Below are 20,502 nucleotides of genomic sequence, written 5' to 3' on the forward strand. Positions count from 1 at the left end.
CTTCTCCCCTCCTTACCAGCTCCCTGGTGAGGTTCTGCCACACTCATTGCTATTTTCCCCACACCCTTCCCAATCTTTGCAGTTAGACTCTTCCTTAAATTCTCCCAACATTTTCCTGACTTGAGTATACCCTTCGCTTCTTGCCAGGCCTTCTTGCCAAGGTCCCCGCCTTCTTAGCATCTTGCTTGGGGCTCAGCTCCTAGGAGCCCTGTGGTTTACACAGGTGTGCACCAAATTCTCCTTGGTCCCTTCAGAATCCACAGCAGCCCCCCTTCCTCTAAAGATTCCCTCCTATGAACTTATTAATGTGTCTAGAATTCCCACCTCACTCCCTGACTTGAAAGTCAAGTTCATGATCCCCAAATGTCAGTCTTATCTAATCCTATTAGTCTCAATAAAGTTCAGACCCAGAAATCAATGGCCAGATTAGAATCACTGCTAAAGTCACATCTGACTCTGATGGACACTATGTGACTTGCCCAAGATCACATGGAGGGTCAGGATTGGAGCTCTGCTCTCCCAGATCAGTGGCCTTTTGGTGTGGCAGATTCCGGGGGTCACTGCCTCTCTTTCTGGGAAAGCAGTTTAGGGGCCTCTGACATCAGCCAGGCCAGAGAGTGATGCGGGAGTCACCCAGATTAGGCTGGAAAGGCACAGAGTCTATGTTGAGCCATGTTGGAAGAGAAGAATGAGAAATTAAAGTGCTCAGGACCCTCTGACATTCCCAGGACCTAGGAAGACCTCAGCTCCCAAAAGTCAACTGACAAAATAATAACGCCTAGAGAGTGGATACTAAGCATTTTGCAGACAGCGAACTTATTAGAGCTCCATAACAAGTGTACAAGGGACTTAACATTGATTATAAGGCAAATGTGTCCAGAGATTTTTAAATGAGCATTTAAAATTCAATGTAGTAGGTGTTATTTTCATTTTGCCAGTGAGGAATAGCCTCCTCCCTCTCATTAATTTTATTACTGTTACTATCTGCATTACCATGATCATGAGTATTAGTTTTATATCCAAACCATGTGTCAGGTCTTAGGGAATCAAAATCTCATAGAAATCCACAAGAAGGAATGGACCTTCACTGTAGTGTGGGCTCCATGTGGGTAAAGGCTATGCTGGATTGGTTCTCATTAGGTGGCCTCATTTCCGACTGTAGTTTCTGAAACATGGCAGGCACTCAGCAATCAGGCCGCTAGGGAAGGGAAGGGGAGGGGAAGGGAGGGGAAGGGAGGGGAGGGAAGGGAGGGGGAGGGGAGGGGGAAGGGAAGGGTAGGGAAGGGAGGGGGAGGGGAGGGGGAAGGGAAGGGAAAAGGAGGGATGGGGAAGGGAGGGAGAAGAAAGAAAGAGAGGGAGAGGAAGAGAGGGAGAGAGGGAGGGAAGGAGGGAGGGGAAGGGAGGGGAGGGGAGGAGAGTGGGGAGAGGGAGGGAAGGGAAGGTAAGGGAGAAGAACGAAGGAGAAAGAGAGGAAGGGAAGGAGGGAGAAAAAGGGAGGGAGGGAAGGGAGGGGAAGACAGGGGAGGGGAGGGAAGGGAAGGGATAGGAAGGGAAGGAGGGAGAGGGAGAAAGGGAGGGAGAAGAAGGGAAAGGAAAGGAGAAGAAAGAAGGGCAGGGAGAGGAAGGGAGAGAGGGAGAGGAAGGGAGAGAGGAAAGGTGGGGAAGGTAAGGGAAGGGAGGAGGGGGAAGAGAAGGGAAGGGAAGGGACTAATTTGTGAAGTCATGGCCTTTGGGATGCCAAGGCCAGCTCCAGCATTGTTACTCAAGCTTTCTCAATCTGGGTTCTATGTCTGTAAAAGGAGAATGAGAGCAGCACCTATCTTGCAGGGCTGTTAGAACACATGCATAGCACCTGACTCTGTGCCCAGCACTAAGTAGGTGCTCAATAAATACCAGTCCCCTGTTCTCCCCACCACTGGCTAAGACAGCACCAGAGCTGGGGAGCAGGAGGGAAGGATGAGTTCACTGCCTCTGGAGTGGGGTCCCCTGGGATGCTCCCTTCCAGGGTCACTGCCGGAGAGCCGTATGAGCACAGCCCCAGATGGTGGTGGTTGGGAAGGGGGTCACAGGGTGAAGTTGAAGGAGATTCATGACCTTGACTGTCCTCCACAGCCTGATTTATGGAGCAGTGCCGTCTCCAGATGATATGGAGACGCTGTGAATGAAGGAGCTGTAGAAAACCTTAATCCCCAAATGGCAGAAAGAGATACTCTCATGGCCAGTGTGTGTTTGATCACATCCATCAGGTGAGGCATGATTTCCCCGCACAGAATCCAATTGGTTGTCAGGCCTAAGCTGGTGTTTCTGAACTAGGAATGAAATATGTTCCCCACTTAGCCAACAAAATCCTTGGCCGATTTTGCTCCAGAAAAGGGTCTGGCCTCGGAATATTACAGTCATGTTACTGAGCCAATGCTAGCATTTAGGGGGTAGGAAGCAGGGGAAAGAGGAAGTGAGGGAAGAAATCCCCTCAGAAAAAAGAAACACCCAAGCCCCTTGGGCTGGTGAAGGCTTCAAGCAGAGCTGTGATGTGAGCAGTCTCTTAATGACCAGGCTTCCGGGAGGGCAGGTGGGAAGAACTGGGGGAGAAGTCACTGTTTGTCTTCTATGTGAGGATGCTGGTTGGATGGTCTAATGGGACCTAGAAGCAAGAGGAAGCAGCTCTTTTGGCAAGACCAACTCTTCTCTGTAGCTTCCCTGGATCTGTGCTCCCGGCCGTGCAGGCTGCCAGAACCATTCAACATCCAGGGTGGATAATGGGAATCCCATAAGCTAGAGGTGGCTGAGATTCAAGGCTCTGTCTGATGGAACAGTGGCCAGCGGAGAAATTCTGACTTCCTTATTCTCAGACCTGCCTCTTCTCACCGGTTCTCTTGGACTCGCTACTCTGAAGGCATCGACTTCCTGACAGACAGTTCCCTATGGTCCTCCCCTTGGTCCTCAGTTCACAGGATGGCAATTTATAGCCTGGACACAGGATAAAAAAAGGGCAACATCTTCTCAACCTCTAGATTCAGGATACTTTTGCTGCACTAACCCTCTGAACCCCATTGTGTAGTAGTTCTGTCTGTGGTCGGTTTTCTACGTGCCCCAAGCCTTCTAAATGTGGTGCATGCTGCTGTCGGATGTCCAGTCACATTTGCTGCTTGGTAAACATGAATTTATACTAAGAGCCCATTAAAATGTCACCTCCACTGAGAAGCCTGATACATCTTCCTATTCTCTACCACAGCACTTCGTGCATCTCTCTCATGAGCCGTATTTAGGCCATTTTTTAGTCGTCCTCATTCTCACTATATCAGGGGCGTCATGAACTGAATAGCATCTCCCTCAAATTCATACATTGAAGCCCTGGCTACCAGCACCACTGAATGTAATCACTGAATGTATGGAAACAGGATCTTTAAACGGGTAATTAAGTTCAAACAAAGTCATTAATATGGGCCCTAGTCCAATAGGATTGATGTCCATATAAAATAAAGAAATCTGGACACAGACACCTACAGAGGGAAGATGATATGCAAACAGGGAGAAGTCACCACTGCAAGCCAAGGAGAGGAGCTTCAAAAAGAACCAACCCTGCCCACACCTTGATCCCCAACTTCTACTCCAAAGCTTTCAGAAGATACATTTCTGTTGTTTAAGCCCCCACCCTGACACCATCTACAGTACTTTGTTACAGCAGCTCTCACAGACTGATATAAGGGGGACAACAATTGTTCCCTGCAGTCAAATGCCCTACTAAGTTATATACCTCCTGCACATTGGTAAGTATTCTCAGCTTTGGTGGGTCATAGGGTCTCTGTCACATGTGCTCAACTCTGCCATTGTAACGTGGAAGCAGCCACAGGCAATACACAAATAAGGGGGTGTGGCTGTGTTCTAAAATGCATTACTTGCAAAACAGACAGCAGGCCAGTGAATTGGAGCACCATGGCAATAAAGGAAAGCCAAGCACAGAGAAATACACATCTCCTGCTACAGAAGATGATCAGCAGTGAGCCATCAGTTTGACCCTCTGTCCATCCTAGTACCCCAGACATAGAGGGAGGTGCTCTGGCCCCTGAGCTGTAGTTTGGCAACCTCTGTATGAGATGAAAGTTCCATGAGGCCAGGGTTTATGACCATTTTTGGCACACAGTAGAAGTTCAATTACTATCTGTTTTAAAAAGTTAACTTTTAAAATTGTTTAATTTCAAAATAATTATAAAAATTATACAAATCAGATAGTTACATGTAGTTTCACGTTTACCTAGGTTCACCTGTGGCTTATTATATGTCAAATCAATATATGTCAGTTTATATATAGGCATTAAAGCCAGAAAGATCTACTCTGCCCATTTCCTGATATGATGCCTGGGCAAATGACTTAACCCCTCTGAACCTCAGTTTCTTCACCTAAAATTGTGATAGTAACAGAACCTACCCATTAGGCAGCTGGAATTTAAATGAGAAAATGCATGCAAAGATGTTCTCACTTAATAAGTGGGAGCTGAACAACGAGAACACATGGACACAGGGAGGGGAACAACACACACTGGGGCCTGCTGGGGGAGGGGGTGGGGGAGGAAGAGCATCAGGAAAAATAGCTACTGCATGATAGGCTTAATACTTAGGCGCAGCAAGCCACCATGGCACACATTTACTATGTATCAAGCCTGCACATCCTGCACATGTATCCCGGAACTTAAAATAAAAAATACATGCAAAGTATTGCATGCAACATTTGGTACTTAGTAAGCATTCCTAAATGCTAATATGTCTTTAAGTAATTCCACTTTTTTGTTTCTCTGATGTTTCCAGACCTAAACACCCGACTCTGTGGTCCAGACCCCAGTCCTCCAGATGACCGTGGGAGAGGTCTGCCCAAGATTTTTCCTAAGAAAGCCCCTGGGGATAAAAGGAAAGGGTCAGACCCCAGGACCTTCTGATGAGCAAGAGAAAATGGGATGACTCCAAGAAGGTTAGAGGGGTAGGCCACATGAAGATGGGCTATAAATACTTTTTATACTTTTTGTATTTCTGAAGAAACCTGTTAAAAATAAGTTGAGTATTCATGAATGCTTTGGGAGCCAGGAGAAGGTCCAGCTCAGGGGCATTCCTTCCTCAAATGCAATCAAATACTTACCATTTCTCACTCCTAGATCTGGCCACCTCCAGGAAGATGATAAAAATTGTAGGAGGAAAGAAAAACCAAAACCATGTGTTGGGAACGAGGAGTGGAAAAGGTGAATTCCACAAAGAAGCATGAAAAAGGACCGCAGGGAGACCACATGGCTCAGCACTGCGCAACAGTAGCCTGAACTGGGATTTTCCAAAGACTGTAACCATGAGGAGGGTGAAGCTAGTAACAACAGTCATAATAATAGCTGATATTTACATAGCACTTCCTATCAGCCAGATAATGTTCTGAGAGCTTTACTCTGGTATTTATTTATATGGATGAACCCTCAGTAGTTTGTGAAGGTGTATTCTTTTCTTTTTAAATTTTACAAATACAAAAACCAAGGCACAGGGAGGTTAAGTAACTTGCCCAAGGTCACACAGTCAGTAAGTGGCATGGCAGGGGTTTGAACAGACTATCTGGCTCTAAGGTCTGTGTTCAACCACCAAAGCCAACCAATTGCTTCTCTTCATAAAACAGCCCTATCGGTGGACTTGAAGATTGTTTCCACAGTTGTCTGTTTTGTGCAATCAACAGGAATCAACAAACTTTCTATAAAGAGCCGGGTTTCCTTTCAGTAAATCTGGCCTTGTGGGAAAAGAGAGAAAACTGAGGATATTATCCAAAAAGAACCCCACATTCTCACAGTGTTTTTAATAGACAAATTTAGACAAATTTGAATTAATAATACAAATTGGATGCAATTATTTTTGTGATATGTCTATTTATGAGAAGAATGGAATTCTGGTTTTGGGGGGTGTATTAATCTGTTTTCATACTGCTAATAAAGACATACCTGAGACTGGGTAATTTACACAGGAAAGAGGTTTAATGGACTCACAGTTCTATGTGACTGGCAAGGCCTCACAATCATGGTAGAAGGCAAGGAGGAGCAAGTCACATCTTACATGTATGGCAGCAGGCAACAAGAGAGCTTGTGCAGGGATGAGACTTACTATTGTGAGAACAGCATGGCAACGACCTGCCCCCATGGTTCAATTACCTCCCACCGGGTCCCTCCCACAAAATGTGGGAATTTAAGATGAGATTTGGGTGGGGACACAGCCAAACCATATCAGGGGGTTTAACATTTGGTATAAACAGGTACAAAGTTAGTGTTCCCTACCATCATGGTAGAAATAGGGCCTCATTCTACAAATCCTTTCCTTGTTTCTCTGAAACACTGATATTCCCACATGAGAACTCTCTAGAAGGCATGGCCACTGTCTCTTAGCACAGCTGTACCACCCTCATAGTGCTGGAGAACTTCTCATATGGAGAAGCTGGTTAGGAGGGAGTCTCTGGGGAAGACTCCCTGGGTTTGAATTCCAGCTAAACTAGTCAGTAGCTATATAATCTTTGATGACTTACTTAACCATCCTAGAATAGAGATTGTTAACCAGTGACGATTTTGCTCTCCAGGCAACATTTGACTGGAGACATTTTTGGTTGTTCAAACTTGGGGATGAGGGTACCACTGGTATGTAGTGGGCAGAGGCCATAGAAGCTTCTCAACATCCTACAATGTATAAGAAAGCCCCCACAACCAAGAGTGACCCAGCCCCAAATGTCAATAGCGCTGAATTTGAGACTCCTATTCCAGAAGCTTCAGTTTTCTCATCTATAAATTAAACTGTAGTATTTTCTCCGTAGTAAAGATTAAATGAGCTGTAATAAATGCAAAGACATACAACAGACTATGACATATTGCAAAGCACTTGAGATAAATATTATTATTCCTTTGATTTTTATTCCAAGATTTAGAAACATACAATCATTCTGAGCTTGCAGGACATACCCAAACAAGATCATGCCGGGGGCTGCATCTGGCAGCCCCTGCTCTAGCCTGAGGTTGGAGCAGGAGATCTCAGAGGAAAAAGCATTGTGTTACTGTCTCCTTTCCAGCTCATCCTCCCCGACAGCCACCCCTTCTCTCTCCCTCCCCTCTTAGCCAAGCTTGGAGACTGGATGCAAAAGCCATTATTAAAAAATGAACATGAGTTGTTTTTTCCCCTTTTTGATCAAATAATCCAGTTTGCTGCCTCAGACAAATCATTATTCATGTGGAACCTGCCCATGCCGCCCCTGGGGAGGAAGACCAAATTGATTTAACATCTAATCCAGTTTGTACCTCCTGCTAACCCCAGTGGTGTGCTAACTTCACCCTTGCAGGATGGGGAGGAAGGAGGTAGAAGAAAGGAGGGGGCAGAGGGTAACACAAGGAAATTAACCCAAGGCGTAAGTCTAAGCCCAGCTTTCTACAAAAGCAAGACAGAGACAAAGCCTGTCATTATAGTGCCCAGTCTTTCTGTCTTAGGCTTTCTCATACTCAGAGATACGTTTTCTTCATCCGTCAGCTCATTGTAATAATAACAACACAATCGAAATGCCAGCCTCTTACTCTGTGATGAGTGGAATGCCTGACATCAAGAGGCATCATGGAGTCCATTTTCCAAGCTAGGGAAGCTGAAGATTACAGAGGTCAAAGAGCATGCCATGAGTGCATAGAAAGTTCTAGAACCAGGACTCACCATCAGCCCTGTCTATCCCCAAAGCCCCAAAGCCATAAACATCACATAAATAGCTTTCTGGACATATGAAGGCTGTTTGGAAGGGTTCTATAGCTTTTTTCTGTAAGGGTCACCCACACACAATGCTGCAGACACATTTGGGTTGCCTATGTGTGGTGGTTGAAGGGTGAGTTGATCCTGATTATTGCTGGATCTCTGAATTTCCTCCTTCTCCTCACTACTAAACTTATCTTTCCATCTCTCTGGACTGGGGAGGTGGAGATGGAGGATATAAAGCAATTTGCTTCCTCTGGATGGAAAGGTGGTGTCCTATGGCACTGGGCAGAGTCCTGGCCTCTGGGGAAACCTCAGAGAGGTCAGTAGCACTGACATGTCTCTGGCTGTGTCCCTCTTTAGTAAGTGGCACATTCTGTGACTGTTGTCCTGAGCCAGCAAGCGGCAGACTCAGGCTTTTGCTCCAGGTCTATCTGGCTCTAAGCTGAGGTGTTCATTCCATTGGGTGGCACCGTCCCCTCTCTGCACTGTTCTTGTGTCCTCTCCTGTTCTGCCTAACATTTGTGCTTAAAATGGCCTGAAATGGCCATACTGAGGCACTGTCTTTCAAGTGCAGACAGAAAGCAGCTTGAAACAAACTTCAGGGAAAGAGGTGGAAAGGATAGGAAAGAAAGGGAGGTGGAGCAGGCATGGGGCTGCCTATGCCTTAGGTCTCAGTTATAAGGGAGAGGGGGAGGAGGAGAGGTAAAGAGAAGGAAGAGGAGGAGGAGGAAGCGAAAGAGGAGGAAAAGTGGAGAAAGAAGGGAGAGGAGAAAGAAGGGAGAGGAGAAAGAAGGGAGAGGAGAAGAACAAGAGAGAAGAGAGGAAGGAAGAAGATGAGGAGGAAGATGAGAAGGAGAGAAGGGGAAGGGAGGGTGGGGAGAAGAGAGGCTTTCATATGGACTTTGAGAGGAGAGATGAATCTGGTACTGATAGGAGTGCAGGCATCAGAGTGAGCTGGGCATCGGTCAGCACCCCAGCTTTGTCCAGCACAGTGCAGCTCTGATGATAAAGTCCACAGTGAATGTAGCACCAATAGGCATCCCCAGGGCTGGCAGCTTTGGGAGGACCAAGAAACAGTGCTTGGACAGAATTGGTGTTTTGTGTTGGACTCCAGCAACCTGGCCGTATGAGGTTGAGAGAGAACCTCCTGCAAAGCTTTGGAGGCAGCCCCTTAACAGGGGTCATCATAATGGAAAAACAGATTACTCTTCAGGAATGCATGTGAGGCAACCACTAGGGATTCCAGAAATAGCTGAGTGAGTCATTACGCATGGGAACCCCAAGCTGCACAGGTGAGAACCCTGAGATGGCAGCATTTGAGAGTCAGTGTTAATGAAAATAACTTCACTGAGCCCTATCCAGGCACCTTGTGTGTTAATATACTTAATCCTCAGGAAAAGGAAGCATTACCACCCCTGTTTTATAAAAGGAAAATGGAGCTCTGGTTTATGTCATCACTTAGTGGCAGAGCAGGGATTTGAACCCATGCTGGTGGCTGCCTGTCAATTTCTCTGACCCTCAGTGCTCTTCTGCCTGGCTCTGCCCTTGGCCTCATGGGACTTAAGGAAATGGAGATCACATTTGTTGCTCAGGATCTACAGCTCTGGAAGGAATTGCCCCAAGGCATTGACGGCATCAACGGGGCTGGAGGGCCCAAGTCCTCTGTATGAGTGCGTGCCATGGCAGTGTGCGTGTGGGTGCACTTCTCTATGGGCTTGTGCGTGCTTTTGTGTGTGTGTTCTTGAGTGCTTTTGTTTCTGTGTGCATGTGTCTTTCCATATGCTTTTGTGTTTGTTTCTGTGTGTTTGTGTGTGCATTTGTGTTTATGTTTCTGTGTTTGTCTGTATTTTGTGTTTGTGTTTCTGTGTGTTTATACGTGTATTTGTGTGTGTTGATATGTGTTATTTGGATGTTTGTTTATCTTTTTGAGTCTTCATTTCTGTATGTATTTGTGTGTTTTTCTGTGTGTTTGAATGTGCATATGTCTGCATTTGTGTTTCTGTGTGTGTTTCTGTGTGTTTTTGTTTCTCTGCATGTGTGTGTTTCTCTATGGGCATTTCTATATGCTTTTGTGTTTGTTTCTTTGTGTTTCTGTGTATGTTTTTGTATCTCTGTGTATGGGTTTGTGTTTCTTTTTGTTTGCTTCTACCTGTGTATATGCATTTGTGTGTGCATGTGTGTGTTGGTGTGTGTTTGTTTATGTGTGTGTTTATATGGGTGTTTGTGTCTGTCTTTTGTGTTTGCATTTCTGTATGTGTTTGTGTGTGTCTCTGTGGGTTGTATGTCTTTTGTGGAACTGAGGCTGGAAGACAGAGATGATAACTAACACCAGAACAGACTTCCCATAGAGATGAAACAGCATCGCCAAAGGGTAAAGTAAATGAGACAGGCCAGCATTCCATCCTGGCTGGGAGCAACAACTCCATCTCCACTCTTGGGTTCTGCCCTCTCCAGTGTGGGATGTGGACAGCCCCCGGGCCTCTTTCTTGTGCCCCTTGCAGCAGCCCCTTCACGCTGACCTCATCACCACCAGGGCCAGCATCCATCTCACCGGGTTGATGCTGGTGTAGCAACTGCCTTCCTTCCTCTGCCCCTCCATCCAGGTCTGCCTGTTTCACTGTGTGGGGCTGCATGACTAGCCCTAGGGAGAACCCTCACCCACAGTCTACATGGACGGTGTCTCTAGGCCTGTGATGTGTGCAGCCTGCCCAAGTTGCACCCATTTCTCCCTCCAAACCTCCTGTCCATTCCCAGATTCCAGGTTTGCATTATTCTATGGTACCTTCAATAATTCAGATGGGAGATCACACTCTAGTTACAGAGGGGGCCAGGAGGAGGGTGGGATGCACCATCTGGAGTGTGTCCCCTGAGCTCTGGGTGATGGAGTCCCTAACACTCGCCTGAGTCCTGTAGCAGACTTCAATGACCCACTCTGCCTAGGATGTTACTGGTCGATTTGGGCAGCAGATGGGCTCTCTGACCCCTGACACAGCCTGGAGCTCAGGATTCAGGAAGGAGCAGACAAGAGCTAACAAAACCAACTCTCTGAGCTGGGGGGCATTTTGGAAAGAAAGCACGAACCACCTGAAGCCAGATATTTGTTTCTCCATCTGCCTCCACATTCAAGTGACTGGGAAGGTTCCTGGATTTGTCCAAATGAGAAATGAGGCTGCACCCTTGGCCTGGGATAGGGCAGGCTACACAGTCCCTGACATCAGCTTAAGAGAGTGGTTTCTGCACAAAAATATGCAGGCAATTTAGAATGCTTTACTGAAACAATTGGAGGATGATTTTGCAACTCTGCATGTTTAGGTGTTCGCAAACATATAAGCGTGAAAATTGATACGTATAAAAGAGCCAAGATTTATCGTGTACTTACTCATGTCAGGCTTTCATTGCAGTGTCTCATTTATCGTTCACATCCACCCAATGAGAGGGGTTTTACGTGATCTGCTACATTTTACAGGTGAGAAAAATGAGGCTCAGGGTTTAGATGACTCACTCAAGGTCACACAGCCAACAAGTGTCAGAGCAAACCTTTAAAACCCGAAGTGTCTTTGTATAACACCCCTGCCTTTTCTCCTATATTTTACTGACTCCCAGGACTTGCAGGGACTTATGTGTGTCTGTATATGCATACGTTTGACACACATGATATGATGTGCATATTTGGGTTTGTGTTCCTACGCCGCACAGCCTATCTTCCAAAAATAGCTGTAGTTAGAGATAACACTTGCTAGGAAACAAATGAAAAGCTTCAAATGCCCCATTTCATTTAATTCTCACATGAATTTTATATGATTGGTGTGATTGTTTCCCTCTGATTACAGTGCAGAAACCAAGGTTTAGAAAGCAGAAACAACTCCCCCACAGGAATGAATTAGTGAATCAATAAATTTGAGAGATATTTCAATGGCAGATATGATGACCTGTTGAATAACCTACATCAGGGACTGATTTTTTTCTGTAAAAAGCAGATAGATAGTAAATATTTTAGGCTTTGTGGACCAAGAGACAAAATTGAGACTTTCATGTAGGGACTGATATAACAGTTGAAAATATAACCATTAAGAAATGTCAAAATGACTGTTAGCTCTCTGGCCATCCTCAAAACAGGCAGAAGGCAGAATTTAGATTTGACTCACTGCCCAGAGCTGCTGACCTAACGTGGAGGTAGTTAGAAAAATGTTTGTTGACTTGAAGGCAAGCAACTGGGATTTGGAAAGAGAGATGGATTTTTGGATAACAGGTAAAGAAAGGAGGGCATGAGCATCCTCTTACATGATGTGACCATCTTTCTCCCTCAGACTTTTCCATTCACAACATTCCCCCTCTATGTAGAACTTCCAATGTTCCAACTGAGATGGAACGAACAACCAAGGTGGGGCCATGATCAAGGTGGCTTTGAGTCCCAGAGCTTTGCAAGCCCGTGTGTGGCGGGGGCACTGTGGGGGGGTTTGGGGAGCCCTACTCCCATGAGGTCTTGAGAGATACATCCCTCCACCCGTATTGATGAGCCTGGGTACAAATTCAACCTACCATCAATGTTCTTTGCCTTTTGATGCTTTATTTTTTTTCCAGGTTTCCTCTGTGACTGTTGATGCTCTGAGATTAAAACAAAGCAGGAGGCATCTACAAGTAAAGGAAACACAGAAGCCGAGGCTGGACATCTTTTATTTGTTGTCTGATGATACTGCCCATGCTCAGTAGGAGGCCCTTTGGATACCAGAGGCCCCTGAGATATGTGGTCTATCAAACCAATGCTGTGCTGCTTATCTGAACTTCAATCCTGTGGCAGCGCCAGTGACAGAGAGGTGCCAATTGCAGCTTCTCTGATTTGCCACCTTTGGAGAATCCAGAGTGAACTAGATACAGGAGGGCACATTTCATTGCTGATTTTGACTGTAAGTGCACTCTCTGGGCAGACAAATCAATCTGAGAGCTGGCAACCCCCAGGTGGGCTGGTCACTCGCAGCAGCAGTATTCTTCACCTTTCTCTTTAGAGATCCTGGTGCAACAAAAAATGACTCGGGGGTAGAGTATCAGAAGACCTGGCTCACAGGCACCAGCCTGTTCCTTCCTTCAGGGTGGCCTGGGGCAGTGACAAGACCTCTCTTCTCCTTACTTTTTTCATTTGTAAAGTGGGAATCTTTTACAAATGAGAACTTTCGTGCCTTTTGATGGGCACAAGCCCTTCATTGAATTTTGCATAGAGCTGGGATTAAACCCAAAATTGTGGTTTAAAGCCCTCTAAAGAGCATGCTACTGAGGCTGGCAGAAATGTGGAGAAGAATCTGGGTTTTCCAACCCCAACTCCGAAACCCTTTCCACTGCAAAAAGAATGATAATGCTCATAGTTTCCTTGCCTGACAAGCCTGTGTTGAGTTTCGAAAGCATGTGAAAGCAGGTTGAGCAGGGCAGAGCCATGGCATGTCCAAAGTTGTTGCACTAGACAGAGTTGTACAGAACCAAGAAGAGGAGCTAAGAATGGACTTTGGGGCTGGGCATGGTGGCTCGTGCCTGTAATCCCAGGACTTTGGGAGGCTGAGGTGGGCAGATCACGATGGCAAGAGATTGAGACCATCCTGGCCAACATGGTGAAACCCTGTCTCTACCAAAAATACAAAAATTAGCTGGGCGTGGTGACACACACCTGTAGTTCCAGCTACTTGGGAGGCTGAGGTGGGAGAATCACTTGAACCTGGGAGGCAGAGGTTGCAGTGAGCCAAGGTTGCGCCACTGCACTGCAGCCTGGCAACACAGCAAGACTCCACCTCAAAAAAAAAAAAAAAAAAAAAAAGGGACTTTTGAGCCTCACTTCCTAATGCAAAAATAATAATGCTTGTAGTTCTCTTGCCCAACAAGCCTGTGTTGTGTTTCGAAAGCATGCAAAAGCAGGTTGAGCAGGGCAGAGCTACGGAATGTTCAAAGTTGTTGCACTAGACAGAGTTGTACAGAGCCAAGTAGAGGGGCCAAGAATGGACTTTGGAGGCTCACTGCTATGGTTCAAATTTAGGCTCCACAAATGACAAGCTGGGTAGACTTGGAAAAGTGAATTAACCTCTCTGTGCCTCAGCTTCTACACGTATAGAGGGAGATGATGACAGCAGCCTACCTTCCAGAGTTGTGGTAAGGATTAAATGAATCCATACATGTAAAGCCAGACACAAGGCACTTTGTAAGTATTGTTGTTGCTGTTGCTGCTGCTACAGTTCTTTATTATTTATATCTAGCTCAAGTGGGGATTTCTCCAGCGACTAAAGCAGGTGTTCACCATGAAAAGCTCAAAGCTAAATTTCAATGCTCTAGTAAAACAATCAGATAAAAATTTAGGTTGCAAACAAATACCCCAAGTGCTAAACTCTCCCTTTCCTACATCCTCCCTCTGTCTTTATGAAGCTCAAAGGACTTGGCATCTTTTACAGGCACAAAAATATCAGCACAAGAATCCAATACCCACAAAACCCAGAGGGAAGGCACAATTCACTCCCAGCAAACACTGAGCATTATTAGAGTCATTTTTTTCCATTGTGAGATAGACATTTTTTAAAATTTTCTTCTTTTTAACAAGATGCCCTATTGCTCAGCCTAGTTGAGAGTGGTTTTATTCTGATTGATTAATACTGAAAAATAACTTGGCATCTTAGCCCTTCCAGGTTTTCTGCAAGGAACAAGGTGGCAGAGAGGATGAAGGAGGGTGCTCCAGGCTAGATACAATAGTCTGCCATCACCCAACCCACAAGGGCTGAAAATATCACCAAGGGAAGAGAAGGTAATGAAAGGACCTTCTTTGTCTATAAAGGGCAGCAACCCATCCAAAAACCCCAGTATCTGCACATCATACCCTGTACTATGTCTTCAATTCATTCTGTATTCTATGGACCTAGGTTTGGATAACCAAGTCAGCTTTTCATTTACAAGTCACTTTGCAGGATTCACTGCCAGGTAAATAATTTCTTGATGAAATCGATGATCAAGTAGCTTTACAAAGGTTGAGTGAGGCTTGCTCGTGAAAGAGTGGAAAGGACTCTATGAAAACCAACATGGAAATGATCATCCTAAATATAAAAGGAAAAAAAGTAGAAGCAAACCTAAATGCTCAACAACAGAAAATCAGTGTAGGGGATTGTTGAAGTCAGTGTGTTCTAAAATATGTGCTTTGAACAGTTCTGCTGAGATTATTATGCAATAAGATCATAGGTTGATAAGTAAATGAATCATAAAGTTTTATGTCCAGATATGTGTGAGAAATACTTAAACACATGTCTTGGCTTGGCTCACGTAGTATTTAATATGCTAATGTGTTTGACACTCATTGGCTTGCTTCCTTTCAGTTCCCTTCCCCATCTTTCCTCTCCATGGTTCTGTACCTCTGGGAGGTAATCCCTACAAACTACATTTCCCAGTCTCCTTTGCTAACTGATTTCCAGTTAGTTTCCAATGGGGAGTACTGGTAAAATCCTAGAGGGTGGGAATACAGGAAGAGCCAGGGTATTTCTCTCTTCATGCTTTAAGAGGTGTCTCTGGCAATGGCCTTTTCTTGTCCATGCTTTTAGCTTCCCTGGCACAGTGTCTTCCTCCATGGCCCCAGCCCCCTCCAGACAGTCTCTGCTCTGATTCTGAGTCCTGATCCTTGGTAACTAAGCCATGAGACTTGCTGCTGATGAGAAAAGGTAACTAGAAGAGGAGGAAACTGTTCATTCCATCTGGCCCTAAGGGGTTGCAAGATGAAGGTGGAAACAGAAGAGGCAGGATGAAGCAATCAGAAGATGGGCCTGTAGAGTGCAGAAGATTAACAGAGAAATGGCTGGTCTTGTTGCAAATTGGGTTCCCTGGGAGGGAGATCCTGAGACCAACTTTAGACTAAGGATGTTTATTAAAGAGTTCCTTTAGAATCAACACCTGTGGAAAGGAAGGGATGGGAACAAGATCAGGCATACGGAAGCGTTGAGCTGTGATGCGATCCCAACATGGGACTCACTTGAGCCCATGAGAAGCTTTGGAGCAGGGATGGTCTTCAGAGATGTCCCAAATTGAGCCGGAAGCTCTGGGACTTTGTAATCCAAGTTTGCCAGTCATTGGATGCAGCTAACCTTGGAGGGAGATATGACCTTGTGGAGACAGTTTTTTCAGTTCTCCGATAGTAGAAGGAATAAATTCTTCATTCCTGAAAGGAATCAGAGTGATACGTCATAGTGTTCAACAAAGTCCCCATTCTCATTTGCGATTTTAGTAAGTGATATGTCTGGGGCTACCAAATGGGGACAAAGCTACATCCAAGTGGACTCAGTGACCATGATAATTGGGCTAACATGGACCTAGAGATTGAACTTTTCCAAGATACTTCTGGTTCCGGTGTAGGAAGGTGGGAACGAAGGAGTTCCAGTGCAAGGAACACAACACAGGTAAAGTGACAGCCAATAGAGTGGGAATGAATTACCACCCTGATGTGGGAAAGTAGTGCAAATGTAGGGACTCAGAACTCTACCATAGGGCTATGTCTAAGAACAAGGCTCAAATCTGGCACCTGCTCATGCTGGCGCTGGCTGAAGGCTTCAGCTGTAAATGTAAGAGGACAAGTTGCAACCAAGAAGACAGAAGATGCTGCCTGGGCTTCCCTAGGAGTTTGGTTTTTCCTTCCCTCAGGAAGTCATATAAGTAGCTCACCCTTCTTGCCTACTCAGCGAGACACCACTGTGGCATGGAGGCAGGAAGGGAAATAACAGAATATATTTCTTTCCAAGGAATTGCATATTACGTAGGGAGATTAATATAAGGAAAAACATCTAGTTAAAAGATGGGATTAAAATGCTGAATTTTAGTGTGAGCTAAATTTGAGAGCTTTCTATAAAAACTAGATTTGTGAACTATGCCAAATTCTGTGTGAAAGAACCAGGACAGGGTCGGGGTGCTGATTCCCAGTTAACAGTGACTTCGAAAGGAAAGAACAAGTGGGGAGCACTGTGATGTCCAGGGCCCAGGATTCTTCTGTCCTTTTATTCCTCCATGCACATCCGTCATTCGTAGATCTGTCTGAAGATTCAAGATGGAAGCATCTATGTTTCAGGTAGCAAGGCGAAGCAAGGAGCAGAGAGAGAGCAAAGGCCACACATCAGTGATCTCTTAAGGATGGGTCCTGGATGCTGCCCCAGGGCACTGCCTCTTGTATCCCAGTGGCCAGAATTTAGTCCATAAGCCCACATCTAACAGCAGAAGAGGCTGGGAAATGTGACATCTATTCTGGGAAGCTATGTGATTAGGTAAAACTCATAGTGCAGTGCTATGGAAAAAAGAAGAAAATAGCTCTCAGCAGACAGCTGGCAATCCCTGCTGCAGTGCATAGAGCACGTTGTAAGTGCTATCTAACTTAATTCTCATAGTAGCCCTAAGAAGTGGGCTGTGCCCATTGTGCAGATGAGCAAATAGAACCCAGTAGCACCAAGCTTCTAGTCGATTATTAATAACACCAGTTTGCTTTCAGCCAAAGTTACTTGCTACAGGTAATATAATTAGCTTGTTAGGGGTTAATTTTTTCAATTTCTTTGGAGTTTCAGAGACAATATGCAGGTGAAAGAACCAGCCGCTCTTGGCTGACCTTGCTTTTTCTCCATAGCAGTCCTGGCTTTGTAAGAACCCTGAGCTCTGTTTGCTTTGCAATTACCCTGGGTGAAGGGAGCCCTCTGACATTTTCACATTGGAGAGGGACAGACACAGATCCTCAGCCCTCCCCTTGATTCTTTGATTGTCATTTCCTCTACCTTTAAAAGAAAATTACATAATAGCCATTACTTAGGCACCTTTCCAAAGTACTTAAACTACATTACTGCAAAAGGGCCCTGTGAGGAAATAGCCCCAGATGTCACATGCCAAGTTACAAAGAGAAAAAGAGGAGTCGGAGCTTCCTTTACTGAGATCCCCTCACTAAACAGTGCCACATGGGCATATGAATTTGCTTATTACCCACTCTGCGAAACCCAGGGCCAACCCAAACAGTATCACAGTCATTAATGAGACTTAGTTCCATTAGGCTAAATGTAAACATTTGCAACAAGTCTTCAAAGCCTCTGTTAAAAAAATATATACGTGTGTGTGTGTGTGTGTGTGTGTGTGTGTGTGTGTGTGTGTGTGTATTTTAGGATAATATGAGCAATTACAAGTGACTAACCACACTCACTTTTCTATCTGTCCCCTGTGGGACTGCTGCTCTGGGGCCAGAAATGGTCCTGCTCTTCCAAAAGGAAAGATATTCATCTAACTTAGGAGGTGGAAGGTGATAAAGTCAGTCGTCACTTGTTGAATGATGAGTCAATATTTTTATGTCGTTTTTGTTGGACTAGAATTTACTCAGATTTCTTTGCTCATGGCACCTCATTTTTTGCTGGGGTACCACCCCACCCCACTCTTAGTCCATGCAGGGGGGCAAGGTTGACTCTCTTCCCTTGAGTCTGGCTAATGGCATCATTCATACCCCTGGCTATAGTGCTTGGTTCAAGGAAGGGCATATGACCCAAGTCAGCTTAATGAGATTCAGACCTAGAACTTTTCCTGAAGATAGAGGGAAAGGGGGAGAAGTAGATGTCACTGTGCCTTATTATATTCCTCTCGTGCTGACTGTTGCCAAGCATGCTAACACCTTCTCCTTTGAGCACGAGAGACTGTAATGCTCTGAGCGCTTGCCTAGGGCACACAGAAGTGCTGTGAAGCTAATGCTCCTGGGAGCAGCCCCCAGCCAGGGGTGGATGGAAGTCAGAAAATCAACAGCACAGCTCCCTCATCTCTGGAATGAGATACGCATTCAACTATGCCCCAGAGGTCTTAACAGGGTATGGTCCGTATTTTTTTTCATATGTAGAAGTGGGGTTGAGCATCAAATGCCCACAGTGGTAACCTTCTTATTAATGCACCTTTCTTCCCTTCTCTTCTTACTTCACTACAAGAGTTTTCTAGAGTCACTTGCCTGATAAATCACTTGCACTGGAATCCTTGTCTCAGAGTCTGTGTCTGAGGGAACCCAGCCTAAGAGACAGAACTATGTTTACACCACAGGGCAGGAACTGGCCTTAGGACACAGTCAAAACAGAAGAGGTAGCACTTAAAAGCAGAGACAGTGAGGTAAATATTCCTGATGGCATCATGTTGGGCATCTGGATACAGCCATGCCTGAAAGTTGCACTACACTTGAACTTGTCCTTAGATAAAATGTGTAAGAGCTGGGATTCCAAGGACTTGGTTGTGAGGCTTTTATACTGTCCTTTATGGTTCCAAATATCCATTCCCATTGTACTTGCATTAGCTCATACAGTACAAGGATATGGATTCATTCCAAGGGCTACTGGACTTTGCCTTTACCAAGAGAGGGTTAAAGCCACCAGGGTGGCACAGTTCAAATCCTTCACTGTAATTTCATGTAAATAACCTTCTGGCAGCTTCCTTTTCACTGATGTGCTCTTGTCTGCCAGCCAATCTCAGGCCTGGGCTTCCCCCAGGAGATGTTAACTCATCGTCCCTTATCTGCTTGACTGACTGTCATCTTGACACATCATTGAGCTGGTGATGAAGCCCTTAATTAGTTCATGTCTCCAGGCCCCTCCTATTGCCACCTCTTCTGTTTGCTCTTTCTAGGCTTCTCTCTTTTCTTCTCTTTACCATCTCCAAAGAGAAAATTCTACCAGGTATTCTATGCTAAGCATTTTGCAACACTGTTCTATTTCATCCTCCCATCAGCCCTCTGAGATAGCAACTATGATCCGGAGTTTACAGAAGGAAAAACAGACCAAGAGAGGTTGCATTTACTGGTATTAGGCCCAGACAAGACCTGGTTCAAATCTCAGCTCTTTTACTTTCTTGCTGAGTGAGCTTACAGGAGCAATTTAACCTTAAAGTTTTATTTTCTTACAATGGAAACAGAAATACTGACCTCATGGGGTTGCAGTGATGAATGAATGAAATAATTATTACATAGCAGTTTGTTTAGGGTCTGGCACATAGTAGGGACGTAGATATCATCATCATCATCACTGTTCATCTCTGAATCTAGAAAAAATTATATGTACAATGTATGTGCCTATCCTTGTGCAGATTCATTTATTTTGGAGATAAGTGATTTAATATAAGAAAAAATAATGAATGCTGTCCAAAGTTAAATCATCACAAAACCTATGGAAGTGGTCCTGCCATGATCCCCAATTTAAAGCAGAGAAAACTGAGTCTCAGAGGGGTAATGTCTCCAAGAAAACGGTGCTGATATGTGGTAGAGCCAAGAATTTAACCTACCATTTGGTTCCAGGGCTGGTGTTCCCAGCTCCTACTATTTAACCAGGTAAGAATGTGCGTGTCTCATGGGCTTACCAAGCTGAATGGTGGAAGTGGTGGTTCTAGAATCCAGATTTTCTGAATCACAGTGTGTTATGTTGTCACTTCAAACCACAACTTGTTAGGCCCCTGTATGTCCTGAATTGAAAGAGGCCCACTTTGTCTGGTGCAACTAACAAATTTAGATGCTATGCTACAGTGGGAACCATTCACATCTCAGCAAGAACTCCTCAGCTATTCACCAGCAGGAAATAGAACAAGGTAGGCATCTGACATAAAAAAAATGCAACCCATTTTCAGAGAATGGAGCACAAGAACCCAAAGAGTCCAGTTTGCCTGAGCACTGCAGGTCCATACAGACTGATGTAATTGTTTCAGGCATGCAAAGAGATGTGGGAGAGGAGGTGAGGCTACATATCCCACCCTGCTCTCCTGTCTGTGTGAGGGAAATAACCACCT

The 20,502-nt window shown here is 45.1% G+C and overlaps 1 long non-coding RNA gene across 1 annotated transcript; it reads left to right on the forward strand.

Annotated features, from left to right (window-relative positions):
• The first annotated feature begins 2,116 nt into the window (after nucleotides 1-2,116).
• LOC135966121 (uncharacterized) lies at nucleotides 2,117-5,987 on the forward strand. The gene is made up of 2 exons (XR_010579224.1): nucleotides 2,117-2,246; nucleotides 4,804-5,987. It is a non-coding gene; the product is annotated as an uncharacterized lncRNA (long non-coding RNA).
• Nucleotides 5,988-20,502: the final 14,515 nt, after the last annotated feature.

The sequence above is a fragment of the Macaca fascicularis genome, chromosome 11, assembly GCF_037993035.2.
Source record: "Macaca fascicularis isolate 582-1 chromosome 11, T2T-MFA8v1.1".
In the NCBI taxonomy this organism is placed as follows: Eukaryota; Metazoa; Chordata; class Mammalia; order Primates; family Cercopithecidae; genus Macaca; species Macaca fascicularis.